The sequence below is a fragment of the Neofelis nebulosa genome, chromosome 13, assembly GCF_028018385.1.
Source record: "Neofelis nebulosa isolate mNeoNeb1 chromosome 13, mNeoNeb1.pri, whole genome shotgun sequence".
NCBI lineage: Eukaryota > Metazoa > Chordata > Mammalia > Carnivora > Felidae > Neofelis > Neofelis nebulosa.
Window position 1 is genome coordinate 31,556,591 of NC_080794.1, and position 19,827 is coordinate 31,576,417.

Sequence of the window (19,827 nt, forward strand, 5' to 3'; positions counted from 1 at the left end):
TCTAAGAGGCAGACAGGGAGGTTGCTAACGTCTTTACAGTGAAGAGTCTCTGAGAGCACTAATGGGAGTGCCTGTTGATTTTGATTTGGATGGATTCTAGAGCCTATTTTTCAAGGTAGGCTGATTTGTAAGTAGCACCATTAGTGAAATTAAGTAACATCTGTAAATGAGGAGTATAGTGCTTTCAGTACTCACAAAGAGTTTTTAATGAATGTGCCAAATGCATTTCCTCAGTGGAGGATATCATCAATGTGACGTCATACCTGTGCTCCTGAAGAAAAGTGGATGCAGTTAAGATCTTGTCTGCAAAGATGGTGTGCACATACATTATAGGGAGGCTAGTAAAGGTGTGTGTGTCCTCTGGAGGTGAAGGTTAACTGCTGCTGAGAGGTTATTAAAGTAAGGATGTAGTAGAACATAAAACATATTAGCCCAGTATGTAATATAGAAAAATATTTACTGGCTACTGATGAATAGAGTTAGTAATTTCAATACTATTGGGTGTTGGGGACTTAACGGATATGACCACAGCCTTAAGGTTGTGGTAGTTTACCATGACAAGCCATTTAATCTTTCCTTGTTTAAGAACAGGCAAAACGAGGCTGTCAAATAAAGAAGCAATGGAGATAATCACCCATTCATTAATTAGGTCTTATATAATAAATTCTGATCCTTGAAGACCCCGTTTTGATTTATTTGGGGATGTATTAACCATTCTAACTAGGGGCTCATGGAGTCCCATTTTATCAAGCCAATTTGTAGGTGTCAAAGACTTAATTTAATTTAAATTTATTACTCAATATGTCAGAGTGTTTATGTCTAAGATGAGATATTTCAGGGCAAAGGGTACTATGACTATGGGAAATTTAGCCAAGGTTGTAATTAAAACGAGGCATGGTTATTTTTTTGTCTAATTTATATTTAGTTATTTTCCCAAGATTATTTGGGATACCATGTTTAAATTTAGTGGGATCCCAGGTATAATTATAATTTAAGGCCCAGTATTGATTAAGCCCATGAATCCTTGTCTATGGTGCATTTTAGCAAATGCAGTTAATCTAGAATCTATGTAGTAGAAACACAAAAACCACTTACTATTCTTATATATTATTTCTATATACATTTTTAAAATAAATTTTGGATTTTTAATTGGCTCACATTATGGATTTTTATTTTAATGAATTATGTGTATGTGTATTCTGTTGTTAGTTCCTCCCCAAGTATCTTGGGTTTTGTTTCTATTTAATCCCTCTCCCCTATTTTTTTTTTCCTGTTTTGAACTTCTAGTAGCCTAAAGCCACAGTATTCAGTTTCTGTGTCTGTTTGCTAAGTCATAGTGAGGACTTTCTGTGGGATTACAAGAAAGGGGAAGGATAATGGTAGCCTACCTCATAGGCAGCCATCTTTTGTTCCCACCCTTCCCAGTCCACCTCCCAGGGACTGGGGTCTACACTTAGAGAGGTGTAGCTGGCTCTCCTTGGGACAACGCAGCCCCTTATCCAAAGTGTCAGTCAATCCACATGTTGACATGGTGTGGCACTTAGTAAAGCACAAGTACACTGGACAATGCTTTTTTTTTTTTTCATTATTTATGCAATTGGGTAACTTTGGCAGCTGCGGGAGGACAGAGGTAAGATATTCAACTCTGGTCTAAACATTGGGCCACTGACCTAGATGCAACCCACAATACCCCTCAGGATGTGGGCAACATGAAGTTAGTTGACAACAGTAAGGTGTGTAGCAGCACAGAAGATGGGCCATCTAAGCAACATCAACAAAAACGGAGTGTCATTCCTCCTACTCTGAGGAAGTCTGGTCGATATCTTCTTCCACAGGAGTCACCAGAAGTGCATGGATAAACCAGAATTCTGCCTCAAATAACAATTAAAACAAAACAAAAACAAAAACAAAAACAAAACAACACTGGTGTTGAAGAAGTGACAAGACCCTGAAATAAGCCTCTGCCAAATGTAGGAAATGACCAGGAAGATACTGGAAAAGTGCCCCCAGAAGTGCAACTCAAGTGATCCATCATTCCTCCTGCCCTAAGTGAGGACCTCACCTTGGCTGGTATGCAGCCAGTCCCCTGAGTTTAGTCAGTATCTTTAATACTCCATCACCAAGGACATTTGGGTAAAGAGAGACGTGGAAACCACCAATAGACACAGATTAAGTTTTTGATGGCAGGACACGACACTGACACCAAGATAAGTAACAGGCAGGACTCTATTATAGGCATCTCCAAATGAGAAAATGGTGTCAGTCAGGGTCATACAGAGGGTGTACCTGGGGATGGGGTAAGAGAAAGGTGGAGCTGTAAGCGGCAGCTTATGTAAGGTAAGTGGGGTGGGGTGGCTAGGTTTTTCTGCCTCTTCTGAATTGGTTTGTTTGAATAAATTTTCAGTTTCTGGGTGTCAAGGCTGTCCCTAGTCGTCTGACACCTGGCCCTAGGTCAATGAGCTCAGGTACATAATGACCCAGAGTGTGAAAGCCTATGAATGCAGGTGGTTGGAGTGTGGACTTAACTAGAGAAACTGGCTGGCTTCTAGGTAGGACCTCAGAACTAGGTCAAAACATATTTAAAACAAACAAACAAAAAGTCATATTACAGGCCTCATCCAGTCCTACTGAATCACAATCTGCATTTTGATATCTCCAGAAGATGCCAATGCACATTCAAGTTTTAGAAACATTGCTGTATACCACGCCTTTTCAGGAACAGTTGAAACACTGGAAGTATCTAACTTGGAAAAGAACAAGTTTGAGTTGGATACTGAAGAGTGAGTCAAACCACTTTAAAAATTTAAATATATAAGGGCTCTCATGATATGAAGGATCCCTTAGTAAAGAAGGGATATTAATGACCAGTTCAAAAATATAGATTTTGTTAAGGTAAGATCATGGTTAACTGACTGTATTATTTGGTGACCCTGTCTATGGAAGAATTATACACCCTCATTCTGTTTAACTTATGGCCATATAACTTGTTCTGGCTAACGAGATGTGGAGGAAAAAGACATTTGTTATTTCTAAACTTTAAGAAGTAGTGAATATTTCACCATTTTTTTCCTTCCTTGCTTCTGGGAGCATGGTAGCATATGCCAAGATAGAACTTCTCACAAACTATGTACCTCAGGGAATGTCATAAGCAGCGTCTTGTCATCCTGCAATGGGTACATAGGGTGAACAAGAAATGTTTTCGTTTTAAAGGCCTACTTTCCTCCCCTATTTTTAAGCCTCTGAAATTTGGACGGTGTTTGCAATTGGTATAGTATAAGTTAAGATGACCTGACTGATACAATGAGGAACTTTCTAAAACAAGAATTATACAAAAATGCAATGCACTTTCTTCAGAGGAATGAGACTAAGGCTGGGCAATCAATTAGACGTGGATTTAAATCTCAGCTCTTTTGTTCCCAGCGAATTACATGTATATGGTCGGGCATCTCATGGATATTTGATAAATGTTATTTTCTCTTCATTAATGCAATAGTTTCCAAATAATCCTATGGAGTTCCATATTTCCAAAGTAGTGCCTGAGGGATCAGAGCTCTGAGGGGATGCTAAAGGTACAGAGTTGCGGGTCTTCTGTCACCTATTTAATCAGTGTGACCCTACTTGAATATTTTTACATACCATAGTGGTATTTAAATTTAGCTGACTAAAAAAATCCCTAAGGGATCATAGAATGTAAAAACTGCTGCTCTAGAGAATTCCTTGTGAATGGAAATGTTCTAGGCATTTCAGGTGACTGTAGTTGAGCATAGCTAGAGTGGCAAGATGTCCTAGTTTTCCCAGAACAGGCCTGATTACTTCATTAATAATCACTCCCTAACTTAATTTCAAAGGTTGCCCAGTTTGGATGATAAAATTATATGGCCACCCTAATAAAAAAGTTGAGTATAATGATATGAGTAGATGAGGAGGAGGACAACAAATAGTTAACATTAACATACAAGTTTACAATATACTACAGATTTATTTTTAAAAAGTGATTTTTGGGGCCCCTGGGTGGATTGGTCAGATAAGCATCCGACTCTTGATTTTAGCTCATGGTCTGATTGAGCCCCTGGTGAGATGGAGTCCACGCTGGGCTCCACACTGGAAGGATGGAGCCTGCTTGGGATTCTCCCTGTCCCTTTCTCTCTGCCTCCCACCACTTCCACGTGATCTCTCTCTCTCTCTCTCAAAATAAATAAACTTAAAAAAAATTAAAATGTGATTTTTTTTAAAAAAGCAATTATTTTCTGTCTGATGAATAAGTGGGCTAGATGTACTTTAAAACATGTTTCAAACTTGGAGATTCTCTCTACATATTAGAAATAACCTAGAATAATCCAATCTCTTTAGAGGATGAAGCAATTCATTACTAAAAATAACACATTTTGATAACACCAAATAAGCAGAAGCCCTGAGAAACATGAAAATTTCTACTGGACGTCATTTTCATACTTGAAAGTACTACTTGGTTCTAAAAGAAGATGTGTCTTATAAGGATGCAGGATTTCTTCAAGGTCCAATATCTTTAGAGTTGCAGAAGAGAGTCAATTACATAAAAGCAACAGAAACAATATCCTAACAAAGAGCCAGAGCCATCAGGCACTAAACATGGGTCTCAAATCTAAGGGGCATGTTTAACTTCACCGCTTCCATCTTTTTGTGATGGAGTCACCAACAATTTTAAATAGCGTTCATATGTATCTAGTATTGCAGTCAAGGGCTCAGCTGCATCCTAACCAATAGTTCTAGTTCTTAAATACTCAGGAAATCAAAAGGGCAATTCCAAAAATATTGCTTTAGGAAAGTAGCCCTCCAAGTTGTGTAGGTTGGTATAATTGCGGTGTCAGTGGTAAGCATTTTAAAATTTTATGAAAGTTTAGAATCACACAAAATGTAATTCACTCTATATTATTATATCAGATTAGAAAATCTAAGCTTGTACATTTATATTGATATTTTGACTGTTTAGGACAATGTGATCTTTAGAAAAATGTTTTCGATGTGTAACTCCAATTTCAAATGTAGAAGCGGGAGCTTAGACTTCAAGTTAAAGTCTTGCTAAATTTAAAATCAATGTTGGAGTGTTTAAGGTAACTTTGAATCACTCCATTAAAGACCTAATGTATTGCAATTTTAAGGATCACCTAAGTGTTTGCCAACCAAATAATGGAGGAAGTTAGAAAGGAAATCAAGTATTTCAAAGTATCTGATTAGTAGAGGGACTATATGTAGAACCTATCATAGTTTGTTTAAGTAACTCACATTGCCACTTAACTCCTGTGGCCATTATAAATGGAATTTAGAAAATTCATTCTTTTGTAAGCAGCTTTGTTAGTGGAAGAAAAGGCAATAATCAAAAGTAGTTCAAGAGATATCAGTGTACATTCTTCTAAGTAGCCATGCATCAATTTTGTTTCCTGATAACTTCCAGTCTTACTTTACAGGTGTAAAAATAATGGCATGTGGCCCACATAATAAAGTTTAAGTATTTAAATATCATCATAAAATTGACAGAATAGTAGCCTCTTGTGAGCAATAGGGATTTGGGAATAAATCTAATCTTCTCCATGTAGAACATTATCTCTATATTTTATTAATGGAAATAGACAATTTTCAAGGATTTTCAAATCATAAATGCAACCCAGTATGAAAAGTCTAAAGCTCAGACCTTGAGTTTTTATCCAACGGAAAGTTTAATCATGAAATCAATATTTTGTGAACAAAAATTCTAGTGAGCTGTGTGTGCCTGGGGAGAATATTTTCATGGCTCAGTGATGCTACTTAGTAAGTGAAAATCACTGAGGCATAACCAGAGAAAGAATTTTGTGAAATAAAACATTCAGCTGTTTTTACAAGATATTGGGCAATGCAAATTATTTTGTCTAACCACTGTGATTTTTTAAAGCTTGCTGATGCCTATATAATGGCCCATCAGGGCACTATAACTCATAGTAGTGTGCTTTTCATTCCCTTGAGTTTATTGGTACCTAATGCTCCATTGTAAGTCATTCTGCATCACCATTGCATAAGCTTAAAGTTCTTAGAAGAAGAGATTTGGGGTGGAGAATAATAGTGCATCATTTTCTCTTCTCTACTTCTCTTCTCTTCTCTTCTCTTCTCTTCTCTTCTCTTCTCTTCTCTTCTCTTCTCTTCTCCTCTCTTCTCTTCTCTTCTCTTCTTTCAAAGAGGAAGAGACTAAAAGAAGTAGCTCTGTGTGGGGTCATATAAGCACCCACAGAGCACTGGGGAATCTATGTGGAAAGAATGGGAAATGTAACCAACACCTTCCCATCTGCCATAAAGGTCTACAGTGATGACTCACTTGGTTGTGCTCAATGTACTTGAATGGTGATTTCCTTAATTCTAGAAAACTAAACAGAGCAAGCAACAGAAAGATGTTTCTTTCCTTGTAAGAGTGAAAATGATGAGGTTAAAAAAATGAAGGAATGGATATGAATATAAGTAAGTAATATAAATGTAAATGTAAATAATAAATATAAATATAAATAAATATAAATACAAAAAATACAAATATAAGGGGAAGTCTGGTGAGACAAGATGCAACTTACACAGGGGAAGATAAAATAATTAAAAACTTGGTTGATGCTTCCTAAGTAAATCAATGGGTATGTTGATCTGTTACAAGCTTCATTCATCTTTTTGTTTTGGGGTTTTCTCTTTTCTCTAATTGTCCTCACTGTCGATGAATTCATGGTTTAGGTTTCTCTGGTGGGGAAGTAGCACAAACATGTGATGTAACTCACCAGAAACAGAATCTGCGTCAAGTCCCCCAGCAAAGTGTGTGTATATCATTATTTCATAGAACCTAAGCCCAATTCACTTCTTTTCAAATACAGCTGGTTAATCTAAGTGTGATGGACAGGGGTGTGAGCCACCCAGATCTCCTGCAGAAAGGACAGCGACCTGTCCCTAGTGACCTCAAGGATATATCAAAAACAGGAGGAACCAGAAAACCAGGTAAGCAGAGCCACAGAGACAATATTTTCGAATAATCAGAGGCAATAGAAATATAATGTATTAAGATTACTTAAGAGTCTTTCTCAAGTCTATGTGAAAAACAAAATAAAACAAACAAATAAAAACCTTAATTTTGACCTTGTGACCCACAAGTATTTGGAGAACTGCTCACAAGTACATATACTGTTTTTCCATTTTTCATATAGAATTCCCTGTACGTAACAAACTTCAGAGCAGGTCTTCAAAACAAGCTGAAAGACTGTCTCCCAGGCTGTAGTCCTCAGTAAGACAAGGAATAAAGCATTTACTCACCTACTTTGCGATTGGCTTTCTTTCAGTCGACACTCCTGAAAACACAAAGACTTACCCAAAACAAGCATTCTAAAATGCAAAGATCCTCATAGCTTGGTAGGCTAGAAATCTTTGCAAATGTTTGGAGGGCAGGAAAGTTTCCCTAGAATCATTTTAACACCCCCTTAGGAGGCCACTCATTCTATTTTTTTTAAGTTTATTTTTACTTATTTTGAGATACAGAACAAGCTGGGTGGAGCAGAGAGAGAGAGAGAGAGAGAGAGAGAGAGAGGAAGAATATTAATCAGGCTCTATGCTGTTAGCACAGAACCCAATGTGGGGCTCAAACCACAAGATCATGAGCTGAGCAGAAGTCAAGAGTCCAATACTTAACTGACTGAGCTACCCAGCTATCCCACTGTTCATTCTTTATCAACCATTTTATCAATACAAACAGAAAGAAAACATCAAATAAATCCCTATGAAAGGACAAATGGTTCATTTTTGATAATATATATAATTATTTTAAAACCAACAATGTGTCAGATACTTTATTAAATTATGTATATTCATTATCACTAATCCATTCATGGATCAATCTGTAACTTTATATAGATAAGGAAACTGAGGCTCAAAAGAAAATGAATGAATGAATGATGAGTATAGCAAAGCAAAGACATAAGCCAAAATATATATCTGAATTCCAAAGCCTATGATTCTGGCTTTTGGGCAAGGGGTGGGGGAATAGGATAAAATTTGAGAAGAGGAAATAATGCTGATACAATTACTAATTTACCCAGTGGCTGAGAGCAGAGATAGGCTAGAAAGAAGGAGAAATGAAGTTTAGAGGCCTAAAGGAATTTCACAAATGTTTTCCTTCGAAGTTGCCGTAACCAATGTCAAAACTCCATCAAATTACTTTTGCATGAAGTTTGACATAAAATAATATAAACAAAATATTTTAAATTGGGCTCCCTATTTATAAACTAAAACTTTTAAAAATGTAAGGAAAGATTAATATAGTCCTATCAAGACCTTTGATAATCACTGACTAAACATATGAATAGAAGCTCAGCATTATCACATATTTTTGTGAGTCTCTGGAAAATACCACGTGAAACACAAAGGCACATTACCTTGATAGCTTTTATTATTTACATGCAGTCAAGGTTTTCATGTATCTAATGAGAAACTCCTAAAGGCAACACACAACAGGATGGTTACCTTGGCAACTGAGCCTGGCCAACCACAGAAACATTTTAATAAGGCAGCCGCACCATCAGGGATAAAACAGTCCCAGTTTGACAGGGGAGTAAAATTGGCACACTGAACCTGAACAGGGCAGGAACACACATAACATGGGCACAAGCAGATGCTGTAATATGATGTGTTCTAAAATTCCACTTGCAACAAAAATCATTACTGCTCAAAAGCTACACTAGTTACTGAGGAAAGCTTAATATTCTGCTGTGCACTGAGTTCTCCAAGGTTGAGATTTTGGTCTGCCAAAATCTTTAACATCATACTGGATGGTCTCAGTCAATTGAGTCTAAGCACACAGATGATATTTTGAATGGGGCTTGCAAGGACACTGAAAAACTTGGTACTGTGCTCCATGAATGCCTTTGAAATAAATAGATTTAGAGATAACTGTAAAAGATCTAGAGATAACTCTAAAAGATCAAAGCTTGGGATGCCTGGGTTGCTCAGTTGATTAAGCATCTGACTCTTGATTTCAGCTCAGGTTCATGATCTCATGGTCATGAGACAAAGCCCTGCATCAAGCTCTTCTGCACTGGGCATGCAGCCTGCTTAACATTCTCTCTCTTCCTCTCCTCCTGTCCCTCTCCTGTTTTCATGTGCTCTCATGAGCTTTCTCTCTCTGTCTCTCTTTCTCTCTCTCTCTCTCTCAAAAATAAAAAAAAAAAATAAAGGGTCAAAGCTTAATCCACTGATCTCACCTATTAAGTAAGTAGGTGTGGAGCCACTGGGAAGTGAGAACTGTGCTCTTCCTCAGTCCCTTCAAGCATATCACATGGGCATTTCTAACACTCTTCCTTTTTAAGTCTGAGTTTTAGTTGATGGTCTTCTGAGAAAGTTAATTGGAATGTTATTTTTTATAGACCTGACTAATACCCTACAAATTCGCTTTGGCACCATAGGATAAGGTAATTCAATACATAGGTAATACGCCAAACAGAGGAACCCAAATCCTACACTATTATTTCAGTAGGTACAGGCAGCTGGGTTGCAAACACCACACTGTAATTAACATATTCACTCAAAAATATTTCAACTGTTTAGGCTGAATGAATATGTGCATAATATCCTCCAAAAAATGTGCTCTATATTCCTTGCATTGAATCAGTGGGCCCTGTTAGAGGTAGTGAGAGTTCCAGTGTGTTCTCTGACCTAACTCCCAAGGCTGCATTGGGTACCCATTTTCCACCTGCTTAAAGAACCCTATAAATAATACTACTTATCACATTATTTTGAATTTTTGTATGCTGGCTTGTGTCTTCTTTTAACTTAAAACTCTTGGAGAATAGTAATCCTATTTGTATAAACGTATATCCCCAGGACTTTATCGGTATCTGGCTCAGCATAAGCGTAAAGTAAATGTATTTTGACTAAATCAGAAAAATAGGAGAGAACACATGTGAATATAATTCTCCTTGCTAGTGGAACCCCTGTTGACTTCTGATCTTTCCCGGGATGCAGTTTCCTCACACAGTCACTTGGTAACTTGGGTTTTTCTGATTTACATGGAAATAAATGCAGAGTGAGAGGACAGCTACTATTTCCCCCCTCTTTGTTAGATTACACTTACTCTGCATTATCAGTTATCTAGTCTTACCTGCTGGAATTTTCCCTGCCTGAGTATCCCAGATGTAAATCTCATAGTTAAGACCTTACTTTTCAATGTGTCACATATACTGGTGTCTCCTCGTCCTCCTTGTCGACTGGCTGCTTCCCTAAGAAGCAGCTGACTAAGCCCGCTTAGGCTGTCTAATCATAGCCCCTGCACTGTGTCTGCCTCCAGAGCTGTTTAACAAATTATTAACATGATGAACAAGGGTTTTGCTTTTTACATTTTGTGCATTGTCTTTTTGCCAGGAAATGCCTAGATATTATGTTTTGCCCTCGTGACAAGCCAATCACGTGTAAATGAGATCATACAGTATTTGTTGGTCTGTGACTGGCTTCTTTCACTTCTATTGCTCTCCAAGTTCATCCATGTTACCACAGGCTCCTAATGCTATAATCCGTATGAGCGTGCAGATGTCTCCCTGAGACAGTGATTTCATTTTACTTGGATATATACTTCACTGTGGGCTGAATGTTTGTTTCCTCCCCCAAACACACATGTTGACATCTTAGCCATCAGCGTGATGATATCTGGAGGTGGGATCACTGGGGGTAATAAGGTCATGAGCATGGGGCACTCGTGAATGGGATTAGTAGCTTTATAAAAGAGACCCTCAGCTCCTTCATTTTATGTGAGGATAAATCGAGAGGAGCGCTACCTGGAAGAAGTCACTCCATAATGGCATCCTGATCTCAGACTTCTGGCTTCTGGGATTGTAAGAAATAAATGCTGTTTGTAAATCATCCAGTTGGTGGCATTTTGTTATAGCAGCCCAAACAGATGAAGACATACACAGAAGTGGGACTGATGTGTCATATGGTAGCTCTATTTTCATTTTTGGAGAAACCCCCGTACTGTTTCCCATCATGGCTCTGCCACTTTCATTCTCCCCGACAGTGTGTAAGGATTCCCTTTCCTCTACCTCCTCACCAACACCTGTCATTTTTTTTTTTTTTTTTGGTCTTTTTGATGGTAGCCATTCTAACAGATGTGAGGTGATATCACATTTTGGTGTCAGTTTGGCATTTCCCTCATGATTGGCGACACTGGGTACCTTTTCATAGACCTGCTGGCCATCTTTATGTCTTCTGTGGAAAAATGTTTATTCAGGTCTTTTTCCCACCCATAGAAGCAGAGAGCAGAACAGTCACTGCCAAGGGTTTGGGGTGGGGAAAATAGTGAAATATTGGTCAAAGATTACAAGTTCAGATACGCAAGGTGAATAAGTTCTGGAGATCGAACGCACAGTGTAGTGACTACGGTTAATGATATTGAACTGTACACCTGAAATTTGCAGAATAAGAGAATAAATCTTAATTCTTCTCACCAAAGGAAACAAAGCTAACTTTGTAAAAAGTATATGAAATGGTGGATATTGAATTTGATTGTGGTGATCAGTTCACATTATATATGTATGTCAAACATTATATCGAAACATCATGTGTGCACTTTAAATGCACACAAATTTATTCATCAATTATACCTCAATAAGACAGGGGCAACAGGGGCGCCTGGGTGGCTCAGTCGGTTGAGCGTCCGACTTCAGCTCGGGTCACCATCTCACGGTTCGTGAGTTCGAGCCCCGCGTCTGGCTCTGGGCTGGCGGCTCAGAGCCTGGAGCCTGCTTCCGATTCTGTGTCTCCCCCTCTCTCTGCCCCTCCCCCATTCATGCTCTGTCTCTCTCTGTCTCAAAAATAAATAAACATTAAAAAAAAATTAAAAAAAAAAGAAGAAAAGAAAGAAAAGTAAAAAAAAAAACAGGGGCAACAGGCCTGCCAATCATCTGTTCGAAAATAGAGTGTATAGGCTCACTATTCCATCTTGATCTTTTAAATTTTTTTCAGAGAGTAATATTTACTTGAAAGGTATCATTCAATCTTTACATTAAAGTTGTTGCACATAAGATTAATATTATATCTATTTTTCAGGTAAACAAACTGAGACTGAATGGAAGTCGTGTGTGATCTAGAACTACATAGAGTCTGGACAAAAATCCAGGTTTACTTTCTCTCTGAGAGTCCTCCAGGCTCTGCAAATAATATCCCATCTCAGAAAAAGAACTTAACATGTTTACGAATTCCATTTGAGTCACAAGAAATGTTGTATTGTTCATATTGTTCTTAAAAGGAATGTTATGATAATTTGAGAGGATTTAAATATAGTGGTGAAACCTTAGGTGCATGATAAGAAACAAAAAGACTTTTGTATATAATTTGTCAAGCTATCGTGTTGTGGAAAAGTAGAAAAGGCTTTGAGGAATTTTTTTTTTTTTTTTTATGTGGCATATATAACTTTGTCCCTGTTGTATATGGCATGGTTTGTATGTGGGAAAGGCCTCCTATTAGACATCTAATAGCTCATTTGGGGGCCACTGTTATATTAGAAGAGCTTATCTTTATATTTTTTTTCCATTGTCTCATTTCCCTTAGAAATCTGTTCAGTTTCCTTTCCAGGAAAAATATAATCTGATTGGATGAGCTAAGAAGCTATTTCATAATAGGCTTCTTGATAGATAGACTTAATAAACATTCATTTAGACTTACGTCAGAAAGACCAAACAAATGTCATATTTTTAGAAAAAAATATAAGATGACCTTTTGAAACAAGGCTAACAATCTCCTACCAAGATGCCTAAGCGATATAGCTAATGTTGCATCTCATTTGTCATGATTTACAGCCACACAAATGACATTTGTATTTGAAAAGGTCAGGATGGATGATGTTATTGCTCAGTAAGAGTAACACCCACTACAATTTAAATTAGATATTTTACAAGTGCATTACTGGAAATTTTTAATGGACGCTGGGGACAATTGATGATACTTGCATCTGAAATATCCCCATTTGAAAATTATCATGGCCGTGTGTAATTATCTGTGATCGAGAGTGGTGAAGATGTTAGGTCTCAGAACTTTTCTTCTAGGTCGTATCTTGGGTCTAGGTAAAAATCTCTTTGGGTCCACCTCTGCAGAACTTGCATGGCCCATGCTTTAAGTGTGTGTCTTAACTTTTAAAGTATCATCACAGGGGCGCCTGGGTGGCTTGGTCGGTTAAGCGTCCGACTTCGGCTCAGGTCATGATCTCACGGTCCGTGAGTTCGAGCCCCGAGTAGGGCTCTGTGCTGACCGCTCAGAGCCTGGACCCTGTTTCAGATTCAGCGTCTCCCTCTCTCTCTGCCCCATCCCCACCCATTCTCTGTCTCTCTCTGTCTCAAAAATAAATAAACGTTAAAAAAAAAAAAAGTATCATCACAAACTCGTCTTCCAGTCAATTGATTGTTAAAAATTTAGGATCGATGGTGGGCAAACTTTTCCTGTAAAGCACTAGTTAGTACATTTTGTACGTTTTGTGTTATTCATCTCTAGAGTTGTACTGTGAAATACACAAACAAATGTGTGTCTGTGTTCCAGGAGAACTTTATTTGCAAAACCAATGGTGGCTGCATGATCTGTGTTTTGACTCCTGATGGACTATCAGAGTTCTACAGTTTTGATACGTAAAAGTTATTCTGAAATCTTAATGTGCAAATTGCCAAATAATCTACCATGAACAAAATTATTCTTAGGGCTTTTTCTTTTTTAAGGAAAGACAGTCCCTCATTCCTCTTTACCCAAGCTTTTTCTGAAGAGCATAGTATTTCTGTGAAATATCGTTAAGTAGTTTTGTTGTAAGTTTGTGACAGTTTCATGGTGAATTTGGGAAATATCGAATTAACAAAGCATAACAGGTTTCTCTGGAGGAGAATGTGCAGGAACTTTTAATATAATGAAATGGACCATAGAGCAAAAGGAGAAAGGAAAATTTTTTAAAACTTATCTGGTGTGTGAGCCTTTTTCTTTTTTTTTGTTTTTAACAAAACATTTTTCACTGAATCATCAGTGGGACACAGTTTGCAAGAAAATTAACTTCAGTTTAATTTGTGAGGGAGTAGGTAGTAATTTAATTATTTAAAATGTTACCTTAAGGTTTTTTGGTTGATGTTTCTTTATAGAATTGACAATTATCCATGTTAGTTCATAAGAAAATTGTGAGGTGACTCACGATATCTGTCATATAAATCTTTGCCTTTAAAGAAGGTTTGGAAATAAGAGAAAATAAAAGAATCGAAAGGAAAATTGACATTGTTGTCTCCATACTAATGATAACTTCACAAGTAAAAGCACCCTACTGGTTCAAAGGACCCCTCACAATTACACTTCGATGTTATAATGTTTGGGGACATTTAGGTAATGGAATCTCTTTATACCTTTTTCACTGCAGCCTGTTAGTGAAAACAATTTTAATAATATTAAAAATAATGTGATTTAATGAAAGTATAACCAGAAATATTTAAGTAAATTTTTCTTTTGTTAACTCAATCTCTAAACTTTTAATTTTTTTTAAATATCATTTTTATTAACAGCATAGTAAAAAATAGATGTTGCCAAGGATGTGAAGAAAGGGGAATCCTCTTACACTGTTGATGGGATAGCAAACTGGTGCAGCTGCTCTGGAAAACAGTATGGAGGTTTCTCAAAAAGTTAAAAGTAGAACTACCCGGTGACCCAGTAATTGCACTACTAGGTATTTTTTTTAAATATATGAAATTTATTGTCTAATTGGTTTCCATACAACACCCAGTGCTCATCCCAACAGGTGCTTTCCTCAATACCCATCACCCACCTTCCCCTCCTTCCCACCCCCCATCAGCCCTCAGTTTATTCTCAGTTTTTAAGAGTCTCTTATGCTTTGGTTCTCTCCCACTCTAACCTCTTTTTTTTCCTTCCCCTCCCCCATGGACTTCTGTTAAGTTTCTCAGGATCCACATAAGAGTGAAAACATATGGTATATGTCTTTCTCTGTATGGCTTATTTCACTTAGCATCACACTCTCCAGTTCCATCCACGTTGCTACAAAGGGCCATATTTCATTCTTTCTCATTGCCACGTAGTACTCCATTGTGTATATAAACCACAATTTCTTTATCCATTCATCAGTTGATGGACATTTAGGCTCTTTCCATAATTTAGCTGTTGTTGAGAGTGCTGCTATAAACATTGAGGTACAAGTGCCCCTGTGCATCAGAACTCCTGTATCCCTTGGGTAAATTCCTAGCATGCACTACTAGGTATTTATCCAAGGGATGCAGGTGTGCTGTTTTAAAGGGGCATATTAAGTACCTATTAAGTATAACCAAAGGTCCTAAATTATTGAAACAATTAATGAACTTGAGAAAAAATATGATTGCACTTTCTTACAAATGATTCTTTCATATCTCTTATCCACCACCCATCACACACTGTCAGCTTCTTTCTTCCTTGCTGGTGGTTATAGCATAATGCTATCATATTCCATATTATGCACAAACTGTATGTTCATGTTCAAATGGCTCTTTACTTATACAGACTTATTTTTTTTTTAGTTCTGCTGATATTTTTTATTTGTAATAATTTTTGACTTATTTTTTGTTTAGGATGAGATGTATTTTATTTTTCCATAAAATTAATAAAAGTATATTTCTATTAATGATTTTATTCAATATATTTCTATTAATGGCCTTTATCCATTGGCAGAAGAAAATATCAGAATCGTTGGACTGAGGGATAGATGTGATATGTTTCGTTTCTATCAGTGTTTGTCAAATATTCCTAGTTAAATTGAAAATTCTAAAATGCGGCTCTTACATCTTCCCAAGGACATAGTATTATGCTGGGTATTTGGTAGACTGATAAGATGAATCCTCCTCAAGGCTCAGCTCATGAGGTTTTCCTGGGGATCACAATTCTTGAGGAATTTCATTTAGAAAAAAACAATCTCAATGAAAAGGCTTCTTTATAATGAAGCATTGTTGGAAATTACAGCAACAGAAACAATATGCAGAATGCACAAGGACTTGATTAAGTTCTCGCCATTGTGGTTATACTAGTGATATCACCATTCACAATTTAGTTAACTTTCCCAAGCCTCATTTAGCTAATCTTCTAAACGATAATAATAGGACCAATTTTTCAATATCACTGAGAAACTTAAGTGAGATAATGAAATTACACAGGTAGAGGAAAAATGTGTCATGTTTCTATGTCCCAGATGGACAAAGCAAGCACAAATCAACAAATAAATACATGAAAAAATTAACTAGTAAATAAATAGCAAACAAAGTGTCAAAGACCTTAGAAGAGAGAAAATTATCTTTAACTAATGGATGTCAATAAAGAAGGAGGTGGTGTAAGAAGTGGGTATCCCTTTACTGACTGTTTTAAATAGAAAACAATGGGATATATATCAAGTATAAAAGAAAATATCTGAATAAATGCAGGTGGGCATGTGATGGGTAGAGAGAAAGACACATTAAGGAAGAGAAATTAGGTATGTGTGGCAAATCAGGAGAGAGTGTTTTGAAGAAAGTTGTAAAGGTAAATTTACATAGATCTGAGCTGATCATGCTATCATAATTATTTTAAATTTCATTTAATAAAGATAAAAACTGGATGGTATCAGCTTCTAGTAGTGGAAGCTCTAGATATAATGATTAACTGGATGTGCATTAAAAGAAGGTAAAATTGGGGCACCTGAATGGCTCAGTCGGTTGAGCATCTGACTTTGGCTCAGGTCATGATCCTATGGTTTGCGGGTTCAAGCCCCACGTCGGACTCTGTGCTGACAGCTCAGAGCCTGGACCCTGCTTCAGATTCTGTGTCTCCCTCTCTCTCTCTACCCCTCCCCTGCTCATGCTCTCTCTCTCTCTCTCTCAAAAATAAATACTAAAAAGCATTAATTTTTTTTTTGAAAAAAGAAGGTAAAATTGGAGTAAAGTTTTCTTCAGTGTTGCCTGGGATATATGTGATAGTAATAACAGAAAAGGGAGAACAGTAAGAGGTGCAGATTTTAGTCCCAGAACTGGAAAAATAAAGATTAATATGGAATAGCATAAATATATGTATGAAACCAAATAATTTAAAAACACATAGAAATTGAGTAAAGTCATATATTGGGACTTGCTTATTTTTGAATTGGCTAAGATCCTTTAATTATAAACACATTTTGTAATTTCAAGTTTATTTACCCAATGAGATAGCATTTAAAAAGCAAAATAAAGCCTTGGTTAGTTGACCCAAGTGATGTGTGACGGTAATCCACTGTGTTGAATGGCTGACTCCACCGTATTCTGTTTTGTTAATTACAATAAGATAACAGCAGCTTCTAAATTTCTATCTCTGTAAGAAGTTAAGCAATCACAAAACTGTACAGATGAATTCTCGATCATTCAGTCCAAATTCTTTATTTCACAGATGCCCAGATGACTTACTGAAGGAAATAGAGCATGCTCTCCAAAATGTGAGTTGGTAATCTTTTCAAAACATGATTTAAAACTATTTCATTTTCTTGTAGAAAACATCACAGTATATGGTGATAAAGTGTGTAAAATCTGTTAGCATTAAGAAAATTCAGAAATCCTTCCTACCTCCCCAGTGATCCCTTAGGCAGGTTTTCAATGCCCTACCCAGGGTTTATGAAGTTTATGCACTTACTAAAAGACTGAAGTTATGAATGTGTCAGTCTTTCAAAAAAAAAAAAAAAGCGTCAGTCTCTCTTTAGAGAGTAAAAATCCAAGAAAGAAAATTGGGAAGAATCTCAATGATAAAAACAACAGTGTATATGATTACTTTATGCAAAATATATATGCAAAAATGAAAAAAAAGAAAAAAATCTGAGTTATCAAATAAACTCCATGGCAAAAAAAACCCCACAAAAAACAAAAAACAACATGCTCACACATACACACACAAAACAAACAACAACAACAACAACAACAAAACCCTACTAACCTGATTTTAAAATGGGCAAGGAATTTGAATAGGTATTTCTCCTTAGAAAACAAACACGTATAAGAAAATCTGCTCAACATAATCATCAAGGAAATGGATATCAAAACCACAATGAAATATCACCTCATCCTGTTAGGTGGGCTACTATCAAACAAAAAAACATGAAAAACAAGTGTGCACTAGAATGTAAGGAAATTGGAATCCTCTACACCTTATTGGTAGGAATCCAAAATGGTATAGTCGCTAAGGAAAACAATATGGAGCTTCCTCAAAAAAATAAAAAATAAAGCTACCATATGATTCAATAATCCTACTTCTGGGCATTTATCCAAACAATTTAAAGAGATATTAGCACTTCCATGTTCACTGTAGTACAAATCACAATGGCCAAGATGTGGAAACAACCTAAATATCCATCGATGGATGAAAGGAGAAAGAAAATGCAGCATATACATATAATAGAACACTATTCAACCTAAAAAAATAAAAAGGAAATCCTACCATTGTGACAGTATGGAGCCATCTTGAAAACATTATGTTAGGGGCACCTGGGTGGCTCAGGTCATGATCTCGCGGTTTGTGGGTTTGAGTCCTACGTTGAGCTCTGTGCTGACCACTCAGAGCCTGGAGGCTGCTTCAGATTCTGTGTCTCCCCCTCTCTCTGCCCCTCCCTGACTCATGCTCTGTCTCTGTTTCTCAAAAATAAACAAACATTGAAAGAAAAAAAAAATGAAAACATTATGCTAGGTGAAATAAGCCAGTCTTAGAAAGAAAAATAATGTGGATTCCCCTTGTAAGAGGTATCTACCATAGGCAAATGCATAGACTCAAATAGTTGATGTTAGTTACCAGAGGTGGGGGGAGGGGGATGTGGGAAGTTGCTAATAACGGGCATACAGTTTCAGTTATAACAAGATAAATAAACTCTAAGATCTTCTGTACAACATTGTACCTACAGTCAATAACACTTATTGTATACTTAAAAATGTGTTAAAGGGCAGGGGCACCTGGGTGGCTCAGTCAGTTAAACATCTGACTTTGGCTCAGGTTATAATCTCATGGTTTGTGGGTTTGAGAACTGCATCCTGCTCTCTGCTGTCAGCATAGGGCCCACCTGGGATCCTGTCCCCCTCCTTCTCTGCCCCTCCCCCACTCTTGCTCTCTCTCTGAATAAATAAACATTAAAAAGAAAAGATTTATAAAATGTGCTAAAAGGGCAGATCTCATGTTAAATGTTCTTACCAAAATGAAATAAAAAAAAATTAAATCCCAATACCAAATAAATATCTCCATTTCGCAATGAATACTATGTAGAACGTTCACTCTCTTAAAATGGCTAAAATTTGGAGCTATTTAAATGTACTTAAAAAATAAAATGATGCGTAAGAGTAGATCCAAAATTTTCAGTGTAATACCAGCAATGATAAGTAAAATATGTTATCTGTTATACAATGTCAAATATTTCTTCTAGCTTCATGTTTATCAAATTTTTTTTAATTCATGTCCTTGGAAATATATAGACATTTTATTACTAACCTCAATTTTATATTGAAACAATAACCTATTTAAAATTCCATACAGTTTTGAGGTGCCTGGGTGACTCAATCAGTGTGTGTCTGACTCTTGATTTCAGCTCGGGTCATGCTCTCATGGTGGTGAGATTGAGCCCCACATCCAGCTCTGAGTCGGGCTCTGCAGTGGACATGAATCCTGCCTGAGATTCTCCCTCTCAATCTCTCTCTGCCCCTCCCCCATCTCTCTTTCTCTTTCAAAATAAATAAACTTAAAAAAAATTCTTTACTGTTTTCCAAAGTGGCTATAACAACTTACATTCCTATCAACAGTGCATGAGGCTTCCTTTTTTCCAAATCCTCACCAACACTT

General features: G+C 36.9%; 1 pseudogene; it reads left to right on the plus strand.

The window, feature by feature from the left end:
• Positions 1-1,709: 1,709 nt before the first annotated feature.
• Positions 1,710-19,827, plus strand: part of LOC131492420 (nucleoside diphosphate kinase A-like) — a 33,359-nt pseudogene continuing 15,241 nt past the window's right edge.